The sequence below is a fragment of the Saimiri boliviensis genome, chromosome 3 (assembly GCF_048565385.1).
Source record: "Saimiri boliviensis isolate mSaiBol1 chromosome 3, mSaiBol1.pri, whole genome shotgun sequence".
NCBI classification, from domain to species: Eukaryota; Metazoa; Chordata; class Mammalia; order Primates; family Cebidae; genus Saimiri; species Saimiri boliviensis.
In genome coordinates this window covers 112,173,857-112,189,137 of record NC_133451.1, presented here as the reverse complement: position 1 = coordinate 112,189,137, position 15,281 = coordinate 112,173,857, and the positions used below count along the sequence as shown (strand labels likewise).

Here is a 15,281-nt window from a genome sequence, read left to right as displayed (position 1 = left end):
AAAACCCAAAAAGTTCCAAGGGAAAATTCTTACCATGCCAAGGGGTGGCAGGGATAGAGAAGGAGCAGTTCCTAGAACCCAGAAGAGAGCTACTGAGGGAAGTGTGCCTGGAGAGGATCTGAGAGCTGTGGCCAAGGTACACTCACAGGTTAAGGTGATCTTGGAAGCAGTGAGACAGAGAAAGAAACCCTGATCTCACTCTCCTATCTCTCCTTGTCATCTCCTTGGCTTTTTCTCTACCTGAACAGACAGAATCCAGATCAAGAGAGACTTTGATGCCTCTTGGGACAGAGGGCAGGATGGAAAATAGCATATCTAAGAAAGGGAACTGGAATACATACAGTTAGCTGTCTTGCCATGCATTGAGGGCATACCTTCCCAGACCCACAGTGGATGCCTGAAACCACAAATAGTACGGAACCCTACATAGTATGTTTTCTTTTCTATACCTATATACGTATGATAAAGTTTAATTTATAAATTAGGCACAGTAAGAGATGAACAACAATAGCTAATAGTAAAAGAGAACAATTATAACCATATACAGTTGACCCTTCCTACCCACAGGTTCTACTTCCTTGGATTCAACTGACCCCAGATTGAAAATAATCGAAAAATATTTTAAATTTAACAATTATAAATAATACAAACAAAAATATAGTACAGCAATTACTTACATAGTATATACATTGTATTAAGTATTATACGTAATCTAGAGAGAGCTTAAAGTATATAGGAGGATGGGTGTAGGTTCCCAGACCAAGACCCACAGTGATGATGCTGATGGCTGGATGTTAGGAACAGCCACATTAGTGACTAATGGGTGGGTATTGTCTACAGTGTGGATATGCTAGACAAGGAGGGCCCAAGTTTTGGGCAGGACAGAGCAGGATAGCATGATATTTCACCACGCTACTCAGAATGGCACACACTTTAAAACAAACAAATTTGTTTATTTCTGGACTTTTCTTTTAATATTTTCTGGACCATCGTTGACCACAGAAACCTGAAACTGCCTATAAGAAGGGATTAATGTCTATCTGCACAGGTGTAATGACATGTTTATTTACAAATAAATGCATTGAAAGTCCAGTTGAACATAGAAATGCCAGTAGTAGTTATCTCAGAACAATTGGGTGATGGTAAATTTTGTATTCTTTAAATTCACCATAACCTAAGAGCTGCATCTCATGCTGTTACTATAATGAACATTCACGGTGGAAACATTGAATAAAATACAATGTTTATTTTATTGTATAATTCAAGTTGTGATACCGATACTGATTTTTAACATGAAGGTTTTGTACTTGTAATTATTTAAATGAAGAAAACTAATTCTTGGGAATTCTGAGGAGAAAAAGGTGGACCATGCACACACATTAATCACTCTCTAAAGTGGTGTGAGGCAAACTTATATTTACTTTAAGGTAAATGTATAAAAGTAAATGTGTGGAAAAAAGAACTGAATGTTAAATTTTATTCTATAGAGACTGAAATTCATTTTTTAAAAACCCAACATTAAAAATAGCAGGGGGGGCGGGTGGGGTGGCTCAGGCCTGTAATCCCAGAACTTTGGGAGGCCGAGTTGGGCAGATCACCTGAGGTCGGGAGTTCGAGACCAGCCTGACCAACACAGTGAAACCCACTCTCAAAAAAAAAAAAAAAAAAAAAAAAAAAAAAAAAAAAAAAAAACCTCAACGTTTTATCTGGTTTTCTATGCTTTACATATTCACCTGAAACAGTGATATAAACTTAGATTTCACAAATATGCTAATGACCAAGTTGCCAGTGAAAACATGTTGTCAAAAGTTGGAAGGTATAAAGAAGCATGGAGCTTGATTCAGAGATGAAACAGAGGTACCATGGCTCAAGAGAACTAGGTACAATATTTTTCAGAATTATCAAAATATAAAACAGAAATGCATCAGTGCCTTTGGTAAGGGATTCAACAATACATGATGTAGGTTTTATAAAATATGTGAAAGACAAGCTATTCTAGATGTAAAGAAAAAAAGTTTCTGAATTTTTCAGATTTCTAGGAAAAATTGCATGCTACAAAATAAAATTTATTCAGAAGTGTTAACTTTAGAGTTGATTGCTTCTCATATAGTACCAATGCTCATAATGGACACCCCTAATGAACTTCTAACCTATAAGCCCAGATAAAATTGTCACATGCTACTTTTATGATCATTATAATATTACTGTGTGGATTTATCTAAATTAATGTGGGAATTACTGTTTAAAACAATCAAGAAGCAAAGAATAAACAAAAACATCCACTTGTCTGATTGGGGAAGAAATGTTTTGTATAGGTATAATTAGTAGGTTTTGGCTTGGGAAGAGTGAAGCAAACCATAGAAAATTTAGACTCACAAAGAGGATATGAGATTTAAAAAAAAAGGTCTTTTCTGAAAGCACTAGAAACCAGTAGTAACTTTTCAATAAAAATAGAAAATAAGATAACTTCAAGATAAAAAATCAACCCATGTCAAAGATTTTCAGTTCTTTATTATTAAAGCATTTGGAATGACATTTAAAGGTCAATTAAAATATTCTCAGGGGACTCTATTGTCCTTTTTTCCTAGCCACCAGAATTAGTTAACTGTGCCTGGCAAAATGTGACATGTAGGTATTTCCATCATTTTTTCTAGAACTTTATTAATGTCATATATACACTGCATTATTCAAGCAGAACATTCTATTTAAAAATGAATCTCATTTATATCTTATAAACTATTTTCGTTTTTGACTTTTTGCTGTTAAAAAACATCGAGCTCCCTGTCAACACTGAGTTTATTTTGGCAAGTAGCCTGGGACAGCCTGGCTTATTGAGGAGTTGAGTCACATTACCATATGAAGTACATTTTGTTTGTTTTTTTCTTCTTTCTCATATTTGCATATGCATGAATAAATCCATAGAAGAAAAATAGCACATAAATTGCTTTTACGTGATAGAATGACGTCGGCATATTTGAACTGCTTTGGGTGTCAGAAACCCCAGTATTAACCTATTGACACTCTGCCAAGTTTAGACAAGTAATGTCCTTCTCTGTTTCCTGATCAGAAACACAAAAGTCATGATTCCCTCAAAACATAACCAAGCTGACTCAGGCGTACGAGAATTTGTGATAAGCAAAAAATGCAAATTATTCTTTAAGTTTTGAAGGCAACTAAAAAAAAAATCAAAGGGGATTGGAAAACAGCAAAGAGAAGATTTAAAATAATGTGTTCACAATTTTCAGAAAAAAATAGATATCAATTTTTGTCCGTGTGGAATTTTTTGTCTGCAGTGGGAGAAAGAGGAAAAAGAGAATATTTACGTAAAGTCTTGTATGCATGTAGAAGCTTTATAGCAAGCATGGAGAGGAAACATCCCTACTTTTGTAAGTTTATGGGACTACCTGGGAATAACTTTGGGCCTCAAATGACTCCACATGCCAAAGAGATCATCATATTCTCTTAGGTTAAGCTCTAACAAAAGCTCATTAAAATGTAAATACTACCTTGGAAGGCTACTGAAACATTTTCAGTCATTTAGCTACTCAATTATCTAGTAGTTTGGAGAGAAAGGATTGCATGAAAATGCTTTCCAAAATAAAGGAATAAAAGAAGCTAGAACAGAGGCCTAGTTCTAAGCTTTAGTACGTAGTAAAGAGGACTAGGTCTCTGGATAGGAAATAGCCTAAGTAGCAGCACTGACGAGAAGACAAGAAAGGAAAGAAGTATTTAAGACTCATAGACAGTTATTAAAATGAGAGTTGTTTGTGTTCATAAAATGCCTCTAAATCAATCCCCAGCATGTACACTGTGACCCCAATGAAGGTATCATCTTTATACAGAGTTTAGCAAGATATTATGCTCTATTTTTTAGATGTGAATATTCTATCAGGTCAGTACACTCAAGGCAAATTTTATGAACATAGAAGACAAAAAAAAAAAAAGACAAGCCCACCATAAAATTATAGTCTTATTGCTATAGCAATAAGGAATTTGTCTGAGGCTGTGTACACAAGAAGAGATTGACTTTTAGGGGAAAGCAGAAAACCAACAAATCACTTGCAGCATATTTATGACAGTTATGCAAAATAGATATTATTATATCCAGTCTGAAAACTAATTGAAATGTCTCAGAGAGGTTAAGTAGCTTGCCTATGGTCACACAGAAAGTAAGAGTTGGAGGAAGGTCTACTAGTGAGTTCTAACTTACCCTAAAGTCTATATTCTTTTGACTACACAATTTTTATGGAAGGGGGAAAGAACTTTCAAAATGGTTAAATTTTTTACTTTGCTTGATTGGTTTTCTGCAATGTAGTCTAAACCATGGCTCTCATAACCTGTACACCATATATTTACATAGTTTAATATTAAACTTATTAAAAAAGAACTTCATTGTAATTCTGTCACAGTTATTAACTGCCATGGCATGGAAGAATTTGTAAATTGTGCTTTTAAACATAGTTCTTGGTTACTCACATAACAGACTTATGGGCTCCTACCATAAGAAGGCAGAAACTTACAAGTCACAAAAGTGCTGTTTTCAAAATGCAAAGTGTCTATAGAGTACATTTATCTGATAACTATATAACTAGCCATGATAACATGATGCTAAAACATCAGGCTAATACACCAACATTGCTAGATCATAGAAATACAACCCTATAAATAAACAATTATTAGGTGGAGGAAAGAGTTATAATTTATTAATTATATTCGCAATGTAATCACACACAGAGTTCCTCTGTTATTATAACCCGAAGCTGGATTCAAATGCCCTAGAGGCAAGAAGTTTCTCTCAATACAGCATCCAAAATGTATGAAAGTAAAAAAGTGATTATACTGAACCAACAGGTATAAACAAGTGAAACTTCCAAGCTAGTGCAGTAATAGAGATTGATGTTTGCCATGGATGCTGTAGAAGGGTGTCTTTTGAAGACATCCACCATGACTTGTTAAAGAAACAAAAACTCTAAACCAGGCATACAGTAAATAATCACCACTCTATGTCTTCACTGTCTGAATGAACACTTAGGGAAAGACAAGCTGAGAAATAACACAAGGAAGTAGTCATTTTTGGGAACATCATAAAACATAAAGTATTCTCTATGTAGGCATTTAGTTTGCTTTTAAACATCACAGAATTCTGGAAAATTTAAATACTAGATTGAGTCAACTCTAAAATTTAACTCACAGTTGAAACTAATGCATTGCTAAATGTGAAAATATAAATGTAGTCTAGTAAAAACTGTATAGTCTTTACTGGTAAGTAATATATTTAAGACACAAGCATTTTTAACTTTCAAAATATCTAAGCCATTCTCTGATTCTAATTAACCAAATAACAAAGAAAAAACAATTATTAAAAAAAAACCAAAAAACTGTGGCCACATTCTAAGTTACTGGTAATTTCCATGAAAATTATCTACATTCATCCAGAAGTGAAACAAATGTGATCAAACTGAACTGTGTTTGTTGTATCTTACTTCAACAGGTATTTCTTTTAAAAATCCTCAGGTTAATTAATTATTCTTGCTAAAATAGAAAAATGTGCCAGTTTGTCCTTTTTACTTAATATCTGCACCATGAACGATAATCTGGAGCTTAAGATAATTAATACTATATATCCTCACCTTTGAACAACACAGCTGTCAGCCATGGGGCTTTAAAATTAATAGGCTCTTCAAAGCTATAAATCAGAAACCATGATAATTTTATATAATATTTCTTAAAAAGGCACTTACCTTTTAAAAGGAAAACACTTCTGGCAGCAAATTACCTGTTAAAATAAAACATATCATTTATTGGTATCCAGTAAATTATATAAAGAATGATGCATTGTTATACTAAGCACAATTACAGTGCAACTTTAAAAAAAACTTTTCCTGACCTCATTTAGTTTCTTTTTTATCCAAAAAGAAAATCACCTCCTTGGTGGTAATAATTAAATGCTTTTCTGTTCATTGCTTGTGCAATGAAACCACAAAAGCTAATGAGTTTCATGTCTAAGAGCAAAAACAGAAATTACAGGGCACATTATCCGGGTCATGGGTGTAGATTTGAGCATATTCTACTCTGCCTATAATAAGAAGCATGTATAGTAAGGTCTATACTAGAAAATTTAAAGGTTTGGTGTCATAGAGAATTTCATTTCTACTAAATAAAAATAAAATACTACAGGGTGGAATATATTAATATCAACTGTATTATTTTTAAATATTATATTAGTTATCTGAGTTCCTTATATACTTTTCACTGTACTGTATTAATGTCTAAGAGATTTTTATTTATAATACCTCACAAATATCACTGAGCTGAAATGTAAAATCAAGGTTTCATGCAATGTGCACCAAAGTTTATACCTCAAACAAGCTGGACAGAATCAATACAAAATTTAATACCAATCAGAGGAAAGGAGGGATATACTGGGTAACTAAAAGGAGAAACAGCAGCAACAGAAGAAACTCTTTGATTGTTTATTTTCCCATTTATGACCTGAATTGGTTTTCTTAGAAGTGAAAACCAAAAGTATCGAGTATAATTTCCTTAGGACCTCTGCTTGATTTGCATATGCAAGACTACGCAGATGCATTTTTTCAGCTGTCTCTGTACATCACAAATGCTGACATTTGAGTTTCTCAAATTATAGAGAATTTTTTTGTTAACTTTGTTTTATTGCATCTTCAAAACGAGTAAGATCCCAATGCTTGCAAAACTGATGGTGTAGATGTTAATTTGTAAACAGAGGTAGATCATGTTGCAAATTCAGGTAGATTCATGTTGAGTGTTAAATTGTTAGGAGAGCAAAATTGCTTCTCACTCCAGTCCTAGACTGACTATCTAATAAGATTTTGAAAGGAGACCGGTGGTCAGGGATGGATGGAGTGGCGGTCTGGTAATTCCCTTGGTTCTTCGGAAACGGCTCTGTTTCTAGGCAGACCTTCCTCTCCTAGTGCCCTGTCTCTCATATTGCACTTGCTTGCTCTACACAAACAGACTGAATTTTTTCCCTGATGGTAATCTTTCAAGCAATTAAAGGCAAAACTGATTAATAGTAAATGAAACAATTAATAGAAGTTTTCATCCATCTACAGAGACGATTTCAAGATGTTTCTTAGCTTTGATATAAAAAAAAGCATTTAGGGCAAGAGAAGTTTTTTAAATCTTAATTCTGTTAGTTCTTGAAAATAAGTGGCATATTACTGAACCAGCAAACAAAAATCGGATTCTTCCTCCAACTACTGCCATGATAGCTAAATTTCCACAAACTCTCTTTCGCTACTCATGCACCTAAACCCAGCCCTAATCCTTTAGCCACACAGTTGTTAAGAGTGATGTGTTTTAATAAGAAGCCAGAATAATCAACTTTCAATCCTACTATTGCAACATTTTCTTTTCATTTGAAAATCCTTGACATGACCTCCAAGACTTGTTCAGAACCCTGCTGACTTCTCTGGTCTCCAGCACCCTCCTCACACATCATTCTACAGAGACACTAAAATTGGTTTCCCTGTTTCTTGTCTCAAGCTTGGGATCCTAACAAATTTGAGAGTTGAGAAAGCCCCTTCTGTAATTCTTGCTCAAACTTTTGAATCCCAAATGTCCCTTCCTTAAAGAGTCTTCCTTGAATCCTAAGCTGGATCCCTTTTGCAATCTTATAATTGGCTTTTGCTTAGTTTTCCATTTTCAAGCATTGCAGGTACAAATTCTGACCTCTGCTTAATCTCCTTTTAGATAGAGTGGACATAAAATTTACTGTCCACACTAGAAGACCTCTGAGATTTAAAGAAGGAAGTAAACAAACAAGATGCTAGCACATTAACGTGATCCAGGACTGGGCTTGCCAAACCGGGGCATATGATCAAACACTCTGTGGAGGAAAAGTAACCATTTCATCTCAAGGCTGTCCAACATGACCTAAACAGACAAGATGCCAGTAGTTGATGAGCTTTAAAAGCTGATGGCTGCTCACATGACATGTTATACAGATAAAGTTAAAGTGTGAACAATTTTTAGTGCTTTTCCTTGTCCTAAACAACTATGATAAAACATTTCCTTAAATATCTCAAAGTAACATCACAACAGTATGTACTGAATGTATCAGTTTATACATAGTTGGACAATAGCCCAAATCAAGGCCACCAATTAAGCGATATCTGGGCTTCATTCTGCACAAGCCAAGTGTGTGTGTGTGTGTGTGTGTGTGTGTGTGTGTGAGAGAGAGAGAGAGAGAGAGAGAGAGAGAGAGAGAGAGAGACATAGGAGATTGGGTGGTCAAGGTAACTTATTTGTTATTTGGAGGTTGAAGTGAAAGAGTGTGTGGGATTTAATCAGACAATGACAAATGGATAAGCAAAGGTAAAAAACATGGGGAAACCTCACAGCCTAGACTACTTCCAGGGGTATCACTTTGCCCAAATTAGAGGAAGCCTTCAAAGGAGACAGAAAATAATTATGGAAGGCCTAGATCAGTATGCTGCTTTAAGATGATCCAACTTTTTAAATTGTAGAAATGTGGTTGATTTTTAAAAGGCAGGCTGGTATATTTCTGTTTTGGATATTATGGTAGATGGGTATAGCAAATGAAGCAACACTGTTAAGAGACCGCTACATTAATCCATAATTGAAATTGGGAAAGTCTTAACTGACACAGTGGCCATGTAAATAGGGAAGCTCCCAAGGTATTTGGAAAGCATAACTGATAGATAGTTTTAACTTTCTGAGAATAGAAGTTTATAGAATTTCTTTCTGATTTGGGGCTTAAGTGAGTGAAATACCATTTACTAACTTCGTGATAGACTGGATAGGGAAAATGTGGTACATATACACCATGGAATATTACGCAGCCATCAAAAACGATGAGTTCACGTCCTTTGTAGGGACATGGATGAACCTGGAAACCATCATTCTCAGCAAACTGACACAAGAGCAGAAAATTAAACACTGTATATTCTCACTCATAGGCGGGTGTTGAACAATGAGAACACATGGACACAGGGAGGGGAGCACTACACACTGGGGTCCGTTGGGGGGAAATGGGGGAGGGGCGGGGGGTGGGGAGGTAGGAAGAGATAGCATGGGGAGAAATGACAGATACAGGTGAGGGGACGGAAGGCAGCAAACCACACTGCTATGTGTGTACCTATGCAACAATCTTGCATGTTCATCACATGTATCCCAAAACCTAAAATGCAATAAAAAAAAAAAAAGAGAGAGAAACAAAAGAAGTACAAAATGAAGGAAAGAGAAGATACTAAGTTTGTTTTCAGATTTTTTAAGATTTTGGATTTTTCAAGTTCACTAAAAAACTCAGTTGACTGGGCTCAGCACTTTTATACATATTAGTCTTATTTTATAATTGAGGACATGACAACTAAGAGAACCTATGTGTGTTATCTTCAGGTCTTACAGCTACTATGTGGTAAGGAAAGGATTTTACTTCAATTCCTTGACTTGAAACTTCAGCCATGTTACAGAACTGGCTGTAAAGCTTTTTAAAATTATACCCATACACCACAGTTTCTGAAAACAATTGGTGGTATCTCTCCTTTTGATTACCTGAGACAGATATTAGAAAGTTAAGATTTAGTAAATAAGTCAAAAATCTATAAAGTGAAAATATTAGCTAGCCTTAATGTAAGATTCTTTCAAAATCTAATCATTGATGGGAAATATATTGTCTAGAAACTAAGTGAAAATGGTTGTGTGGCACCGCCCTACCATTCCACATTGATTCCACTTAATTAGGGTACCAAAAACCATGTCCATGTCCACACTGGTAGAATATATGAAGCATGAAAAGAGGCCAGATGGCTCTTAAAGTCGAATTGGCTACCTAGCAAGACATCTATGCTGAATATTTTTATTTCTCTCTGTTTCAAGGTGGCCTCTCATGTTCTTTTAATGCAGATTTTTATTTGTGCATTTCATGGGTTGTTATGTGAATCTGTTGCAGCTGAGTATGTTGAATCTTAAGCCTTTTGTGAAAATTAGCATGATTCTTTGTAGTTATGAATAACAAATGTATTCCTTTTGATAGAAAGGACAATTAAAAGGGTTTTTTTGATTATCTTTATTCTTAAATTTTGTTCATACTGATTTATTTAGATTGTAATCATCACTAAACTAAAAAAGATTATATCAAATAAGAGCATGTCATATAATATATAGTTTGCTCTTTGCTAGAAATGGACCATTACACTGCCAAAATGCATTACTAGAGTAATTTATATTCCTGGTTTTCACCCTCCCCCACTCTTCAGTGAAAAGATATGTTAGTGTATTCATCTAAGGTCTTGCATTTTTATAGAGGATAAAAAAAGAATTTGTCATGCATACCATAAAGCAGAAATATTATTTATCACTGAAGTTAGTAGAGGGTTGAGACATGTTTAATTGTATAGAGTTTGCAGCAGTAAGTCAGCATTTGGAATTTTAAAGAGTTGCATTTAGGTAGAAAGGATTTTGTTACTTGAAAGGTTTAAAGAATTTTAAGAACTCAATTGCATAGTATTTATCAAAAGTGAATAGCCTGAGTTTAAGAGAACTGACTGAAGGGTTGCACTACCTGGTTTCAAAGGGTATTTCAATATTCCCTCACTCCAGTGTGACCTTTAGTAACTCACTTACCTCTTTCTGCCACTAACTTCTTAACTGCAAAAGAAGGAAAATAATAGGTACCGTCTTAAAGGGCTATTGTGTTATAATTAAATGAATTAGTATTTGTAAAGCTGTTAGAACACCGCTTGACTCATAATTAGACTTCAATATATGCTGGTTTTATGGTGATTTGAATGAATCTATTTTTCTACTTTTGACTATATAGTTATCAAATAACATTTATTATGTAAGCTTAGTTTTTTTCTTAATATAAAATGCCAGAATGCCTCAATGATTCAGAACTCATCAGAAAATCAGATAGCAAGGAAAGCTATGAGTAGCAAAAAACTATCACAAACTCCACACACCAAATTTGAAGTATGTTAGCTACACAGGAAAGCCTAGCTTGTTTAGGTCCAGTGCTATGTCATAAGCAATACAACAATCAACAGGAATCTTCACCCTTAAGCAACTTGCAATCTAGTTGGAAAATAAATAAAAATAGAGTATTATGTCTTTCAGGATTGTTTTTATGAGAAGATTACAAGGAGCGAGTAATCAAAGAAGGCATATTAATGTTGACAGAAAGGCAGACTTCCGGAAAGAAGCCCCATCGTCTTAATATGGATCCACACTGCTGTTTTGTCATTTCTAAATTCACTTCTAGAATTATTCCCTCTAGACTAAGACTCAGTATCAGTCTTTCTAATGGCTGATACCTCATTTCTGGTTATGCACACTGCTGGACAGCACCATTAATTCAATCAACGTTTACTAAGCACCAACTAAGGTGAAGCACGGAAACATAGCATGATGGACCCTTTAAGGTTTTGAGAACAATAACAAAATGAACAAAGCAGTACTGAGTCCTCTGAGTACAATAAAACAGGGTTAAATAATAGTGTATAAGTGACAGAATGAATCATATCTTGCATGACCCTGGAAGTGCACTCAGAAGATGGGACATGCGTGGATGGGCAGCAGCAGCCAGGCTGGCATGATGGAGCAGCAGAGCACTCTGGGAAGAAGAAAGCACAGCAGCCAGTGACTGAATACAGAAAGTTTGGAAACCATGAGGAGAAAGCTTCTCAGAGTGAGAAGACTTGTGAATAAGCTCTGGAAGGTGGGCAGGAGACCAGACGTAGAACTTGAGGACCCTTTTCTAAGTGCAGAGGGATGACACAGGGGTTTGGGAGTGATATGGTTTAGATACATGTCCCCACCCAACTCTTGTAATCCCTGATTTTGGAGGGGGGTTGCCTGGTGGGAGGTGATTGGATCATGGAACTGGACTTCACCCTTGCTTTACTTGTGATGGCGAGTAAGTTCTCATGAGTTCTGTTTGTTTCAAAGTGTGTAGCACCTCCCCCTTCACTCTGTTCCTCCTGCTTGGCCCTGTAAGATGTGCTCACTTCATAAACTGCCCAGTTCCAGGTATTTCTTTATAGTAGTGTGAGAGTGGACCACTACAGAATGATGTCCAATGCAAGTTTTTAAAAGAGTTCTTCAAGCACCAAGAAAATGGAGAGCAGGGGCCTTAGGCAGCCGCTGGGAGAAGAATTCAGAAGCTACTGCATGATGGGGGTCAGGTATGGTAGTTTCAATGGACATGAAGAAAAATGAATGATGCTAGAATGAATTTTAGAAGTAGAGCTCATAGACTTTGCTAATGGACTGGATGTGAGAATGTGAAAAAGATAGGAATTGAGCCAACTCCTAGGTTTCTGGGAGGTAAGATAGATTATGCTGCCAAGATGGGATTCCAAGATTTAAAAAAAAAAAATGCTTGGGGAGGGACATAAAGATTTCTCTGTTAGGCTTTTCAAGTGTGAGGCACACATCACCATGTCAGTGGCAATGTGGCATAACATGCTTCACAATAGAGCGACTGTGTTTCTCAACCTCAGCACTATTGACTTTTTGGCCCAGACATGTCTTTGTTTTGGGGGCTGTCCTGTCTATGTGTGCACTGTAGGATATGTCACAGCACCTGTTGCCTCTGTATACTGAATGACAGTATCTCCCCAACCCAGTTGTGACAAACAAAAACATCTCTAGACATTGCTGAGTGTGGGCAAGGTGGGGAGCAAAAATTGCTCAGGATTGAGAATCACTAGGCTGGAGATATAAATTTAAATGGAAACATACGGATGGAATCTGGCACCAGGGATGTGGATGGTCTCACCTATGGAAATAGAAAAAAAAGAGTAGAGGGCTCACACTAGGGACTTCACAATCAGAAACAGAACAGAGGCTCCAGCAGAGGAGGCAATCAAGCAGGGATTCCACCTGATGAGTGCAGTGGGCCAGAGTCCTGGAGAAGCGGTTGCCAGCAGGAGGGGGCGAGCACGTGTGGCTCACATGAATGAGTTTGATTAGCTAAATGAGGACAGAAAAACAATCACTTCCAGATCTGTACCGAAAAAGAACTCTTCTAAAGAAGCCATGGGACAGTCTCGACGTGAACACTGCCGTAACCATAAATCATTTTTGCAGGACATTTGCTTGGACATGGGTTTAACAATGGATAAGAGTTAGTTACTTATGAGCTCTTCCTTAATATAATTAGCTTCGTTTGAGTAGTACACAAGGGGCTGGCTACAGGTGAGGTGGATGAGAACTTCCTTCTATGGATTTGCACAAGAGGTAGAAGTACCTCCAGGGACCAAGGGACATGGACCCTAAGCTCCCACCTGCCTCCTCCTTACCACTGAATTGTAGGGCTATACCAATATCTAGACTGCCATGAAGCAAAACCAGATTGCAGAAACAGACAAAGTGTTCCTGGAAAAAACCTTATCATACAGGTGGAAGAGTCTAGGCCAGTAAATTCTTCTCTGCTCTGAGGGCAATGTATCACAGGTGAGTGCCACTCTGGACCTAGCCTGTTTCTGACATTGAAAACTTACTTGCTAGCCATGCTGATCCTGTGAACATTTGGAGAGGAGTTGCCATGGATGTGAACTGGAGAAGCTTTATTTCCAAAATGCTATATTTCCAAGATGTAGCCATGTCTGGTAGCGCTTTCCTGGCTTAGTAAAAAAACCAAGTCATGGAAGGAGCAGAGATTGCCTTGGCAAGCTCGAGATCCCAAAAGCATTGTTATGGAAATTAAATCACAGCACAAGGGCTTGGGAATAGAAAGCTTTAGAGGGCCTGTGACTAGGTGCTCTGGTGGCAATTGCACTTTAGCCAGTAACAATGGCAGCAACTTTATACTTCCAAGACCACCAAATGTAGTGACTGATCAGATCTTCGCTTCCATCATGGCTAATTTAGCAGTGAGACTTGAGATAATGAAGCAGAGACAAACATGCAGATTCATAGAGGAGGTAACTGGAGAAGGCAGGGAGGTGAGAGAACACAGAAGCTGAAGAATTCATACACAAAAGGGGCTCACAAATTTTTATATATATATAATTCCTGCATAATTAAGTGTACTGGGTCAGAGGATATATACATTTATAATTTTAATTAATAATTGTAATACACACTGATAGATTAAACTTTTAGAAACTTACTATACTTCACAACCCCACTTATGAATTAATAATACCAATTTCCCTAAGCATTCACCAGCTCCAGATTTGAATAATCTTTAATTTTGGCAATCTGATTGTGTTTAAAAAGTTTTGTATTGTTGGTCTAATTTTTAATTCATGTTCACTAGTGAAAACAAACTTTTTTTTAGATGTAGGCTATTTGTATTTACTATTCTATAAATCACTTACTCATCCTGTTTACTTATTTTTATGTTAGACTCTTCATCCATGTATTAGTCTGTACTCATGCTGCTATAAAGCACTGCCTGAGACTGGGTAATTTATAAAGAAAGAGATTTAATTGACTTATAGTTCTGCAGGGCTGGGGCGACCTCACAAAATTTGCAATCATGGCAGAAGGGGAAGCAAACACATCCTTTTTCACATGGCAGCAGGAAGGAGAAGAATGAGTGCCCGGTGAAGAGAAAAGCGCCTTATAAAACCCTTGGATCTGCTAATAACTAACTCACTATCACAAGAACCGGAATGGGAGAAACCGCCCCCATGATTCAATTATCTCCACCTGGTCCCCCGCAAGGTATGCAGGGATTATGGGAACTACAATTCAGGATGAGATTTGGGTGGTGACACAGCCAAACCGTATCAGTTCATTTCACATGTATTTTAGGAACTCTTTTTGTATTAGGGGCATTATTCTTTGTCATATTTCAAAATATCATCCTATTTAAAATAGGTGTATTTCTTCAAAACAATTTTCATATTCCCGTACATTACTGATGCTTGTCTGATAACACTTCCAGAAAATCCAAAATTTAGACACCTCCCTTGTGAAAGTCTGGATATACAACCACTAGAAAAGATTGACATTCCTGTTAGTAGAACATGTAGGGACTTTGAATTATGAAAATATAAGTTATTATGATAGTTTTTATAACATGATTAGGAAAAAAGTGACAAGCTGGTTGCCTTAGGATATGGATCTAGCTCATCATTCCTTTGCTCTGAAACACACTTTCTAAATCAGCATAAGGAGTTTCTTCATTTAAGGTCGATTTCCCAACCAAAAGATAGTCCCTGGGGTGTTAATAATTCTTAAAAAAAAAAGTCTGTAGTTAAATATATTTGGAAAATATTTTGTATTTTTATAAAAGCTTTTATTAAAGGATTTCACAGGTTCTTTTA

General features: G+C 36.3%; 1 protein-coding gene across 14 annotated transcripts in view; it reads right to left on the bottom strand.

Annotated features, from left to right (window-relative positions):
- The window catches only part of TENM3 (teneurin transmembrane protein 3), a 2,726,163-nt gene that overhangs the window by 2,220,583 nt on the left and 490,299 nt on the right, over positions 1-15,281 (bottom strand). For all 14 annotated transcript variants that reach the window (XM_074396661.1, XM_074396660.1, XM_074396665.1 and 11 more), the window contains exon 3: positions 5,742-5,776. The gene's annotated coding sequence lies outside the window, so the exon portion shown is untranslated. The remainder of the gene's footprint in view (positions 1-5,741; positions 5,777-15,281) is intronic.